The sequence below is a fragment of the Haliotis asinina genome, chromosome 2 (assembly GCF_037392515.1).
Source record: "Haliotis asinina isolate JCU_RB_2024 chromosome 2, JCU_Hal_asi_v2, whole genome shotgun sequence".
Classification (NCBI taxonomy): Eukaryota; Metazoa; Mollusca; class Gastropoda; order Lepetellida; family Haliotidae; genus Haliotis; species Haliotis asinina.
In genome coordinates, this window is record NC_090281.1 from 1,575,415 (window position 1) to 1,587,500 (window position 12,086).

At 39.5% G+C, this 12,086-nt stretch overlaps 1 protein-coding gene across 1 annotated transcript in view; it reads left to right on the forward strand.

Annotated features, from left to right (window-relative positions):
- Window positions 1–350: 350 nt before the first annotated feature.
- The window catches only part of LOC137273105 (galactoside alpha-(1,2)-fucosyltransferase 2-like), a 73,870-nt gene continuing 62,134 nt past the window's right edge, over window positions 351–12,086 (forward strand). Inside the window, exon 1 of the mRNA XM_067805561.1 lies at window positions 351–416. The gene's annotated coding sequence lies outside the window, so the exon portion shown is untranslated. The remainder of the gene's footprint in view (window positions 417–12,086) is intronic.

A 12,086-nucleotide genomic window follows, 5' to 3' on the forward strand; every position in this document is an offset into this window, starting at 1 on the left:
TTGAGTGAAGGGGGTCGTGTGTCTGAGGAAGGCTGTGAGAAACAACCCTGCGATGTGTAGCTCTATTGAATGGCACACTTGTAGTTCAGCGGAACGAATTTACTCTGTGTGGAATAAGGTGTCAGACATATAACAGACGCATGGTATGTCCAACCTTAAACTGATACGATTGTCGTATGCGCGATGTAAGCTGGACGTGTTACTATTGCACTTAGAAACAGTTAATCAGTATAGCCTCCACCTTCACCGGTAGCGTTCACGCTGGTGTATGTCTTTCCCCCTTTGCGATTAAAATATACAATGCGATGACGACCGCCGGACTTTGCCGAACGATGACGTGGAAGCGACAGACGGACTGGAAGGGGAGTACATACTAGCATATGTGAATTCCGATCATGTTGAACCTACCTCACAGGGTAAGTGATGAGTGGCTGAGAATGTCCTGTCTACAGTGAGCACACTCGGCTCTCTCGGTGTTTACAGAAAAAAATCACACAGTTTCTGCTTGTGACGAGGACGGAAACAGAATTGTTTGCTTGCCTTCTTACATCAGTTTGAAATACAGCATGTCACGCAGGAGACAGATGTGTAAGTATATGTACGTATATATACCTTTATACCAGTGTTCATTTTTCAATAGATCTACCTGAATACCACCCATCATTCAGGAAAGGCAGACTCGCGGTGGCGGTGTCGCGATCTGTGTCAAAAGAAACTAACACAGCAACTTTATATAGGGTTTGGTGTGTCTGACGGAGGCTGTGAGCAACAACACTGCGATCTGTGGCTCTATTGAATGACACACTTGTAGTTCAGCGGACTTAGGTCTGTGTGGAATTTACCCTGTGTGGTATAAGGGTGTCAGACGTAATAGAGATGAATGGTATGTGAAGGCGATGTAATAACAATTTATGAGTCACCAAATGACGATCTTTTCAATGCTCCCCTCTCTTATTCGCTGGGTGCGCTGATACGGACAGTCCAACCTTAAAGGGGCCCTGATGCGGAGCAATTTCCGTGCACTGGTTGTTCCTTTTGTTATGGTTTTTCTCCCGTGAGTACCCGGATGATATCCCAGAATGCGCAACTGAGAGTTTAATTATAGATAGATCAAATAAGGTGAAGTCATTTTTACTTCATTACAAATGTATTGTGAAAACAAATGAAACACTTTGAAGGTTAATCATCTGCCACTGGTAGAATGGTAAAAACCTAATAGGACGGGAAAATAACGAAACCAATGTCCGTCTTTATATTTTGTCTCATAAGCCTAATTAGTTTATTGTCATATTTATATGATGATGAAAATTAATAAAAGAACACAAGGTCTGATTATACTATAGTAAATGTCTAACATGACTGTAACATTTAAAGATCACATACACTCCAGGGGTGCAAATGCATAAATCACTAATTGACACTAAATGAAACCCCGTCATTAAAACTAATCAATTCGATCTTTAATTAACTTAAATCGACCTTTTTGACAACAGTGCACAATTCTCAGCCGCAAACGAATTTTCAATGAATCAGAGCGGCTCGTCTCCATGACGTAATAGTAGGTATAGATATGAGGTTCTGTGCAAAATTCATCTACATTTCAGGGGGTAAATTATTTTGTTTATCGCGAAAGCTGTTGTGAAAAATGAAAGCTATATGTTCTCACAATCTACTATCATTTAGTTTTGTCTCCTGCTTTGCCTAGTTTCCGAGTTAAAACCCTTGTTCTCATTGACGATTCTGTCAAAATCACTTGGTGTCGCTAGGTTGTAATCCGTGTTAGGTGGTATAAACCAACACATTATTTGTCATCATTCACTTGATGCTCTGTTAATGAATTTACAGCAGATATAATTAGTGGTAACGCCACTTAGATTACCCGACAAAGGTGCCCATTTGGCATTTCTTGTGTCTGGATCGATCAAAGGATTAACCGATTACACGCTGATTGATTAATTAGTTTTATGGGGATTTAAATGGGGGATTTGTCAAAAGGTAGTGTTTATGTACGTACATATACTAATCTATACTTGAATACACTCTGTTGTGTCTGTGTCTATGTAAAAACAAGACCCTTCTGTCAAAGGATTAATCGCTAATACTTTGGTTGATTGCTCCTTAATGGCTAACTAAATAATTTTCTTAAAATAATGACGCACATTATCCAAGGAGTTGACCAATGAGACTATATAGCAATCTGAAAAACCTGAAACGATACATTTCGTATATTAGATTGTTGAAAGACACATCACTTGGGAAATCTGCAGATGGATTATATATCACTCGTTTTGTATGGATATTGATGGATACATCCCTCGAAGAAGGTAAGAGCCTGACATTGCTCCTATAACTTTAATCTGTTTTAATTTTAATTTTTGGGTTTTGTTTTTATTACGTTGTCGTAGCTTTCAACAGAATCATTGTTTTCGTCGTGAAGTTGTAACATATTCATGTAGGCAAACTATAAAATATCTAGATATTACATTCCTGTTATACATTCGCAGATCGCTTCTTTGTGATATGTTTCGAAATGCATACAAGTATGAATGAAGATTTTTATGGATATCAGCTTCTTTATTATAAGAACACAACGTTTCGGAGTTAATGCTTACTCCTTCATCAGGTGATTGAGAATGGGGTACAGAGCTGTATTTATATGTACAGGTAAAACAATAACAAAGTAACAAGTGGACTGAATCAACAGAACAGAACAGAACAGTTTATTCTCGGAGAAGACCCACCTACGGTGGTACATGAGAAAACATTGTGGATGGAAATGTATCTTCAATCAAGATGGCGGATAAAACATCTCATAAATTGAAGTGCAATAACTACAATTTGAGCATGCTAGAAAGAGTATTCAAAAACTTAGAGAGGTTTTTAATGTGTTTTGTTTTCTGTACTGAGAATAGTTTTTTTAGTTTGAATGCATTTGGCCATTTCTAGAAGTATTCTGGGATGTACATCACCCGCTGTTGGAGAAGAGCTTCGCATTTAAAAAGATAATGGAATTCGTCCCCAACAGACGGAGAATCACAAAGTTTACAAAGTCTATTTTCTTTTGGAGTATTGGACCAGCGTCCTGTTTCGATGGGTAGATTATGGTTAGACAGCTTGAATTTAAGAATCGGTATATATATTTCTTTAGGAAGAAACAGATAGTTATCAAATAGTATAGTGTCTTTAACAGTTTGATAGAATTTACCTTTGGAACTGGAGGACAGTTCAAAATGCCAATATTGTAGATACTGGTCTTTTAATGTTAATTCTATTTTAGATACCAAGTATTCAGTTGAGCAAAGAAAAGGGTTTTTGTATATTTCTGAAAGTCCACAATTATCTAAAATATCTTTAACACGTTTAAACCATTGTAATTGGTTTACAACGTTCGGTAAAGATGATGTTACAAAGTTATATAACATAGTTGACAGTTTCATATTGAGTGGGTTTATAGCTATTTTATGCCAGAGTGAGATAATTCTTTTATATATTTTAATGTATAGAGGATATCTTCCAAATTCTCCATATACCATATAGTTGGGAGTTGAGTTTCTAAGACCACTGGCGTATTTTAGAAATTTCAAATGTGTTTTTTCAAGTAACAATAAGCTTTCATAACCCCATATTTCTGAACCATACATTAATATGGGAGCTATCATTGTGTCGAAAGCTGACATCAAACAGTCTAAAGGTAGATTCAAATTACGTGCTCTTTTCAGAAGAGAGAACATTGCTTTAGTTGCATTTTCTACAAGACTTTTGATTGCATTTACAAATCGTCCATTACGGTGAAGCTTGATACCAAGGTAAGTATAGCTATCAACAATTTCGATTGGTTCGCCCCCGTAAGTAAAATGTAGTTTCTTTTCGAGTTTTTGGGAAGGGCCACTACCGAATACAACGATTTTGGTTTTAGAGAGACTTACTTTTAACCTCCACTGACTACAGTAGTCATAAAATGAATTCAGAGACAACTGCAAATCATTGGGATTGTCATTTACCAAGACAGCATCATCGGCATATAGTAAAATTATAAATTTTATCCAAACAGTGATGTTCTTTTCAGCAGATTGTTCAAAATTAATACCTGTACATCCTTGACTGTAAAGGTGTGATTCGATGTCATTTATGAATAGTGAGAATAATAAAGGGGAAAGATTTTCCCCCTGTCGCACCCCTGTGTTGCATGGGAAGTACGAGGTTATATGGATATCAAACATAACAGCCGATTTTATGTTATGGTACATATTTTTAACAAGGGTTAGTATTTTACCATTTATGCCATATTTTAGTAACGAAAGCTGGAAGCCAGTATAAACAAGCACTGATAGGAAGCCGACAGTTATGATAACAATGATGGAAACCAATGGTAATACATTACAGATGATAGGATATGTTGACATACCACACATAGGGGATAAGGACGATGTACATGATTGGGGATAAGGATGGAAGCCAATGGTGATACATTAAGCATGATTGGATGATGTTTACATAACACATGATTGGGGATTAAGGATGATGTACATGATTTACATGACAGTTGATGAACATGATTTACATGAGGGTTGATGATGTACAAACACTTGCTGATAAGGATGTACATGGGTAGATTGGCTATACATTAGCACACTGTTGTGTAAACACTAATGAATTACATAGATAGAATGTACACAGATAGATGAGATTAATTTATCAATAAGTCCCACGCACTTGGTAGGTACACTCTTTGGTCACGGTTGATTGCTGGTTTCTGTCTCCGGATCTCGATGGCCTCTTGTAGTTTCCTTTGGCGCCAGTTGTTGTTGTTGTTGGTAGATAGTATCCTAGTGTCCTCCCAAGAGGCCATCGAGGCGATTCGCGAAAAAGTAACACATCATTTCACATTGGTGAAAACCTGATAAACCTCTCATTGGTCACCCAAGATAGCACACGTGGCAGCTAATTGTATAATTTCCGCCATTCTAAGTAATTTAGTTAACTAATAATGAAATAGCTAATAATGTTATCGGTTAATCCTTTGATCGATGTTTATTTTTGTAACTCTGTGTCGCATGCAGCCTGAAAACACTTATGGGCCGAAACTGTTTTGAGGATACCAACGGAACTTCGTTCTTACATAAGAAATACATATCTACAGGCATTTACTGTGTACTTGGGTAACTAGATATAACCAGTTTTTTTTACGTTGAAGAAAACCTAGATTTCTCTACCAATGGAAAAGTCGTTGTTATTAGTTTACAAACTCAAATAAATCAACTGCGTGTTTTTATTATCACAGATAATAAACCGGAATCGTAGCTATCAAAATGTGCGTATTAATTTTGCTATGACAGCTCAGTCAACCCTCATGGCTTGCTACGTGGCCGTAGGCATCATATTTTCACATGGCATGATTAAATATCGAGATAAAAAACACAGAAATATGATCACATTGGATCAGTCCCTATACCATCCAGGAATCACAAATAAACTACACTGCTGGGATATTTTGTTACAATTAGACAAGGAATACCATGGATATTTACAAATAACGGCATGTAATGGTCATCCGGCCTCCTCACAGTTTAGGGTGAAGAAATTCTGCTAATGTGGACAGCAGCCCAGTCCCCGTGTCCGTCACAGTCGAGGGAGCGGGTGCTGACCAGTTTTCAGCTTGGTTTCGTAAATAGACCGTTGGCGAGAGACATAAATCTCTCCGCATCAGTGCCCCTTTAAACTGATAGCGATTGTCGTATGCACAATGTGAGCAGGACGTGTTATTATTGCACTTAGAGACAGTTAACCAGTATAGCCCTCACCTTCACCGGTAGCGTTCACGCTGGTGTATATCTTAGGTAAGAGAGCGGCATGTTTGGACTGGATTGGGGAGTATGGTTTAATCATATTTATTCATGAAGACTCTCTATCTTGTAAATTCTCTATCTTGTCAATATTTGACTATTGCAGATTTGTGATAACTGTACGTCTGAGGATCGCGTACATTAGAAAACATACATCTTGATGATCTGACTTAGTGTGCTGGCGATTAGGTGCCTGACTCTGAGGGTGCGGGTTCGAACCCCACATGGGACTCAACCAAAACGTACTAGAATTTGTACTTTACTGAGAAAGCGAAATCCCAAATATGACATATGCTGCATTTGACCACTTTCTAAATGGCATCGTGGAATCATGATCTGAGAACTATTTGCGGTGCAGTTCGTGGCACGTCACAACAAACGTAATAATGAAACTAGATAGAAGGTAGTGCCAGAAGTCTTTTTTTAAGATGTACAATAACCAATTCCTAAATTGGAAAGAGTTCCACCCATAGCCCCCCATAGACACAACACTTCAACGTATCTCAAGTACGTAAATACTTAAATTTACTCAAAAACCTTCTCATGGTGATTCCCACATGGTGCCTGTAGATAAATCATTCTTCAAACTGTCAATTCTGCTGCCGGTGGTGGTGTAGTATTTCCTCCTGATAAAAGGAAGCCTCTGTCCAGCATCGTACTGGACCAGGCGGATTTCATTAAAGGTGACATGCAAGGTCAACGTGTACATAAACAAGTAAATAGTCTGCTCATTACATAAAAAGTCATGTTGATTGGGATGAGCAGACTCAGTCACAGAGAAAACTCAATGTCTGCTAATTGACACCTATATGTCTGCCTGCCTGTCTGCCAATGACAATATGCAATGCGAAAACTTCAATTACTGAACCATTTGCAACTTGAAATTAACACCTATCGGGCTTACAAGCCATAAACAAAGAGACGGCTAAGCGTAACGGCTAATGAACCAGTGGTCAATGACAAGGCGTCGTTACACTTGACTGTACATACATCGGCCCTGACTGGGCTCGGTATCGCGGCTGCTTCGTTTCGGTTTAGTGAGACTATGGCACTCGACCTGTTACGGCTGACTGAATACACTGTCCAGTTTGGGAGTTGGTATAAGGAGGTGGCCCAGTCTGGGAGTTGGTATAAGGAGGTGGCCCAGTCTGGGAGTTATGACACTAACTAATTAAGCAGAGCCGATTAGGCTGGAGAAGCAATAACGATATTAACTATTTTCACACTATCCATGCTTGTAAAATCATTTACTCCCGCTTCTGAAGAAGCACTTCCCATGCTTATATAAACATTAGCTGGTGCTATTGCTTCTGGAGTAGCAATGGTTTTCCGTGCTTTAACAAACACGTATTCCTGCCGGTGGATGAGATGAGATGCATTGTTGGGTTGTTTTAAGAGATGGAAACTGTAGTGTAATAAATAGAAGCGATGATGGTGTTCCGTCAGTATCCAAAATGGAGGTTAGAGGAGAGATCGTTCCAGGTAGAAAACAAGGACAAGACATCATACTTGATGAAGTATAACAAGAAGAGAACTAATAAGGATGGCAGTGTAATTTGGCGGTGCAGAACACCTGATTGTTCAGCAACTATCACCACTTTTTCAGATGGTGTGGTTCGTACGAGAGGTCAGCAGCACAGTCATCAGATCGACTTTGGAAAGACTGCGGCTCATATCATCACCCAGAAGATGAGGAAGAGAGCCAGAAATAAGCTGACTCCAGTACCGAAAATCTATGAAGAGGAACGCAAGAGTCTCTTATCAGGAACATCGGAGGCAAGTCCTTTAGAAATAGCATCGAACCTACAACTGCTTGACGGGTCCAGCTTGTATAGAGAGAGGGCCAAGACAGTACCAAAGATGCCAAAGATGACAGTACCACAGTCTAATAAGGAGACTTATCTTTTGCAGTTGTCAGGTGGACATCAGCCTTCAAAACGCAGAAGAGTAGAATCAACTGATGCCGTGTTGAACCGAGTTCATGATGTGTGAGAGGAGCATTGCCTCATGTTTCAGCTTGTGGTGCCGTTGTTGGCCGTGTTACTTCCTGATGTTGACATGTTGACATGTTGACAATAACTACAATGATCATGGCATGTTCACTTATGTGACTGATGTGATTGATGACTTATGTTCACATGTAACATGAATTTCTAGCTGTTCATGCTAGTGTTCGTTCTCAGTAGTTCACTATGCTGTAATGGAGTCACGGTCCATAGTGGGAAGCCTTATAAGGAGGTGCATAGTGGGAGCTCGGAGCAGAATCAGTTAAAAAGGTGTGAAAACATGCGGGCCATAGTGAGACGGGCCATACTGGGAGGTTACCTTCGTTTCAAGGGAAACGAGTACAAAATATTGCACTTTTTATTTGCGATTATACGCTAATAATACTATTTATTTGTGTGTTTTTTTCACAACCACCAATGCATTTTATATATCCTGAACGATTGATAACTGTGTTTTAATTATGTTTGATCATTTGGTTGCATGTGACCTTTAACTCTCCCTAACACTCCTGTGCAGAATCGCGGATTTTGCTTATACAACAAACATGCATGAAAATCTTGTCCTATCCCCGACGCGTTGTGTGTCTCGAGAACAAAACATCCATGAACTGTTTGTCCCCAAACACACCTGTTATATACTGTCCACCAACACCACGTGAATCTGTTCATTCTCTGTCGTGTGAGTGTTTCATAACATTCCATGAACCGTTAATCCACTAACTGTGCGTCAGCCATCACCAATATGTGCACGACAGCTCGGCTTGGGTTTGCAACTTACATAATTATAATAGCATGGATTAATCTTCCTCCAATGTTTTTTTTTTTTCTAATCTAATACATTTAAAATGCTAAGACGTTTATGACAATGTTTTGAAAATAGATCTCTTTACTCATGAAGCCCCCTCCAATGTTTTTCAGCGAAGAAGCCACTTAAAAAGTTCAAAACAAGGGAAGAAGCCACTTATATAAAGTTCAAAACAAGGGAAGAAGATTATAATGATGTTTTGAAAAGATATCTCTCTACTCTCGACATGATTTATGCTTCGCGGCACCCATCTTTTAGCAGTACTCCCCTAATTCGCTCTCCCGGGAAAACCGAACTTTACACCTTAGCCTTCCCTGGACTTCTGAAGAATAGATTTTGTCCTTCACGGTTCGTAGGCCAGTTGTGTCATAGTGGTTCCAGGAATGGAGTGGTAGATCGCCTTCCACACAGAACGTCGTTACATAGACAGCAAGGGTCATTTGGCATACCTGCAAGGGCGTTGAGCCATACGTCTTCAACCTTGATGCACAAAGAATCAAAACAGTGTTAGATAATATATAAATTACATATATTTAGAAAAATATATCAGAATAAAATGTTACTCTCTTATTACGTTAAGAAAATGGTAAAGAGATACTTAAACTATTTGACTGGCAGCAAAGGCAGTACAGCTGCACGCCGCACAAGCTTGGCGATGTCCACGTCCTGGTTGTAGATCGACTCTAAAGCAACTGCCTGTGTCTTCCTCCAAACACTCGCTTGTTATATGTTGCAGTTATTATCATAGCATATATTTATACCTTTATATCATTGCAACATATGTCATATTTGGGATTTCACTTTCTTATATCATTGTTGACACGTTCGTGGTTATGCACACCAGGGTGTTTGGTTACTATGTCATGGACAGTGGAGACAGTGGAGACAGTGGAGTTGCAGGTCTTCTCTATTCATCTCCAGGACATCAAAGGAATACAGCTCTAAGGGAGACTGTAAGGGGCTACCTATGATGATTAGAAGATAAACTGATCATTCATTGTTTGTTTTGACATTTGATATCCTGTACTCGGATTAAAGCGTCGAAGAACTTACAGAATAGGTTGTTTGGTTTGAAAATTATACATAATTCCCCCAACTTACAACTTCAAACTATCAACTGTAGAACGCAAGAGTATTCTCAGTCTTTTCAACTCAGTACGATATTGTCGTGGAATTTATTTCCCAGTGGAGCTGTCAACGCTATTTCTGTGAATCACTATAAAAACAATTACTTTGATTTATGTTTTGGGACTAGACTTTGTCAAATCATCCACTGTGGCCCCAAGCTCGGCTACAGTGATCTAAACTCAGACAGATATAATCAACATACATCGAAAGCATGAAAATATTCATGTGGTCATAAAAAATGAAGGTGTTATTGTCTGTCTTTTTCACGTTTTCACTATCAAAATTTAAAAACATCCGCGTTTTACTGCTTGCGAAATAAAAATATGTTTAAACCATATCCAAATACCACAATTTCATTGACTTGTCAATAGCGGACCAATCACAGTGTTTACGAAATCCTTGTCGCTTGTTAAAAATATTATATATACTAACCACATAAAGAAACTGTGCATACCATAATTTAAATTCAGAGATTAGTGACATGTATCCAACATGCATGCACGTGCCACGATCCGTGACGTCAGTGGTTTGGTCCTTGAGACGTGCAATACGTTGTTGCAGGTGCATTCCGGGAAAGAGAAACAGATCAAATGAATGCTACATTTAGGAAAGCTTAACCCTGCCCTTGCGATCGTTCAAAACATTAAACGGCTATTGAAACGCATACATGTAGCATGCCAAGGCCAACGTGTGCACAACGTCATGAGGACACTGTGATGGTCCGTGGGGGAGTCTCAATAACAACTGGCTGCACATTTCCACTGCTACCGGAACATCATTTCTACACTGGTGAGACGCTACAAAAACGCGTGGGAGAACATTATGCACAGGCCTGTGTCTTGGAGAGAAATGGCTTTGGCGGTGGTTCCATGATGATATGGGGCGGTATAGGAGCACGCCAATTAACTCCTTTGGTGAGTGTTCAGGGCAACTTAACTGGTTTGGGCTACAGGGGTCAGATTGTTTGACCTGTGGCAATTCCTTTTCTGCAACGTTATGGCCATCGGTTAACATTCCAACAGGACAATGCCCGCCCTCATACGGCAAGGGCTGCTATGGATTTTTTGCAACACCACGACGTTGACCTACTGCCCTGACCAGCAAGTTCACCGGATCTCTCCCCGACTGGGCATTTTTGGGCGACATGGATCGACGTCCTCCTCATCCTCCAGATAACGTCCTTGACCTTGCAACAGAACCTGAGGGAATCTGGCGTGACATCCCGCAAGTTTTCCTTGCACGTTTGATAGGCTCTGTGCGTCGTCGATGCACTGGTGTTCTCAATACCGATGGTGGACATACCCGTTATTGAGCTTGTGACATGGTCGTTTGATCCTTGTCCCACAGAAGTTCTTCCCAACATTCTCTATGATCGGTAGACAAAGAATTCCACAACCTTACAATATCTGGGAGAAATGACATAATTTGCACTTTTACTGTCAATAGTTTGAAGCTTCAAGCGGTCTCGGAAACTGTTGTGTCAGATACTTTAGGAGATAGCTGAAATATTGTGGAGTTAAATTATTAACCATATATTACAGAAAAATGTTAGTTTTTTTTTGGTATAAGTCTTCGAGTGCATAGAGGTTGGAAATTTGTTTAGTCATAAATTTTGTTATGACTCATACCGCGAACAGCACCGCAAATAGTTCTAAGTGCATGAATATTAGTTGTTCAAGTGTAAATGCCCGCTGTTTGTCTCAGATGTGACAACAATCATCGAAATTAGGCAAAATACGTTGTTTGTAATTGTTTGTGAAGTTTTTTCTTGAGAGAAGATATTTGGAACTTCTAAGACAGTTTTAGCAATGCAGTTAACATGATCTGCCCAGGAGCAATCGTGCCGTAAAGTAAGTCCCAAATGTTTATGGCTATTAGCATCATTAATGTTACATTCCTTCATTGTTAAACTTAGTTGTGGGGTCCGCTGTATCTTACGAGAGTATTGTATAGAATCTGTTTTATTAGGATTAAATGTAACTTGCCGTTTGTCAGCCCAATCAGAAATTTAACGTAAATCATTATTAAAACACAGAACAGTTTCATCAGGAACATCTATTATAGCATAAAGTGATGTGTTATCTGCTAAGAGACGGATATTGCTGTTAATTCTTTCGACGATGTGGTTGATATACACCACAAACAATAGGGGTCCTAAGACGGAGCCGCGGACAACGCCTGCTAACACTGACATTTGGTCAGACGTGTAACCATTTATAACATTTCGCTGAACTCTTATTCATAATAAAGTACTAACCCTTCGATGGGACAACAGCAGCGCGTCGCCGAAACTGACCAAACTGA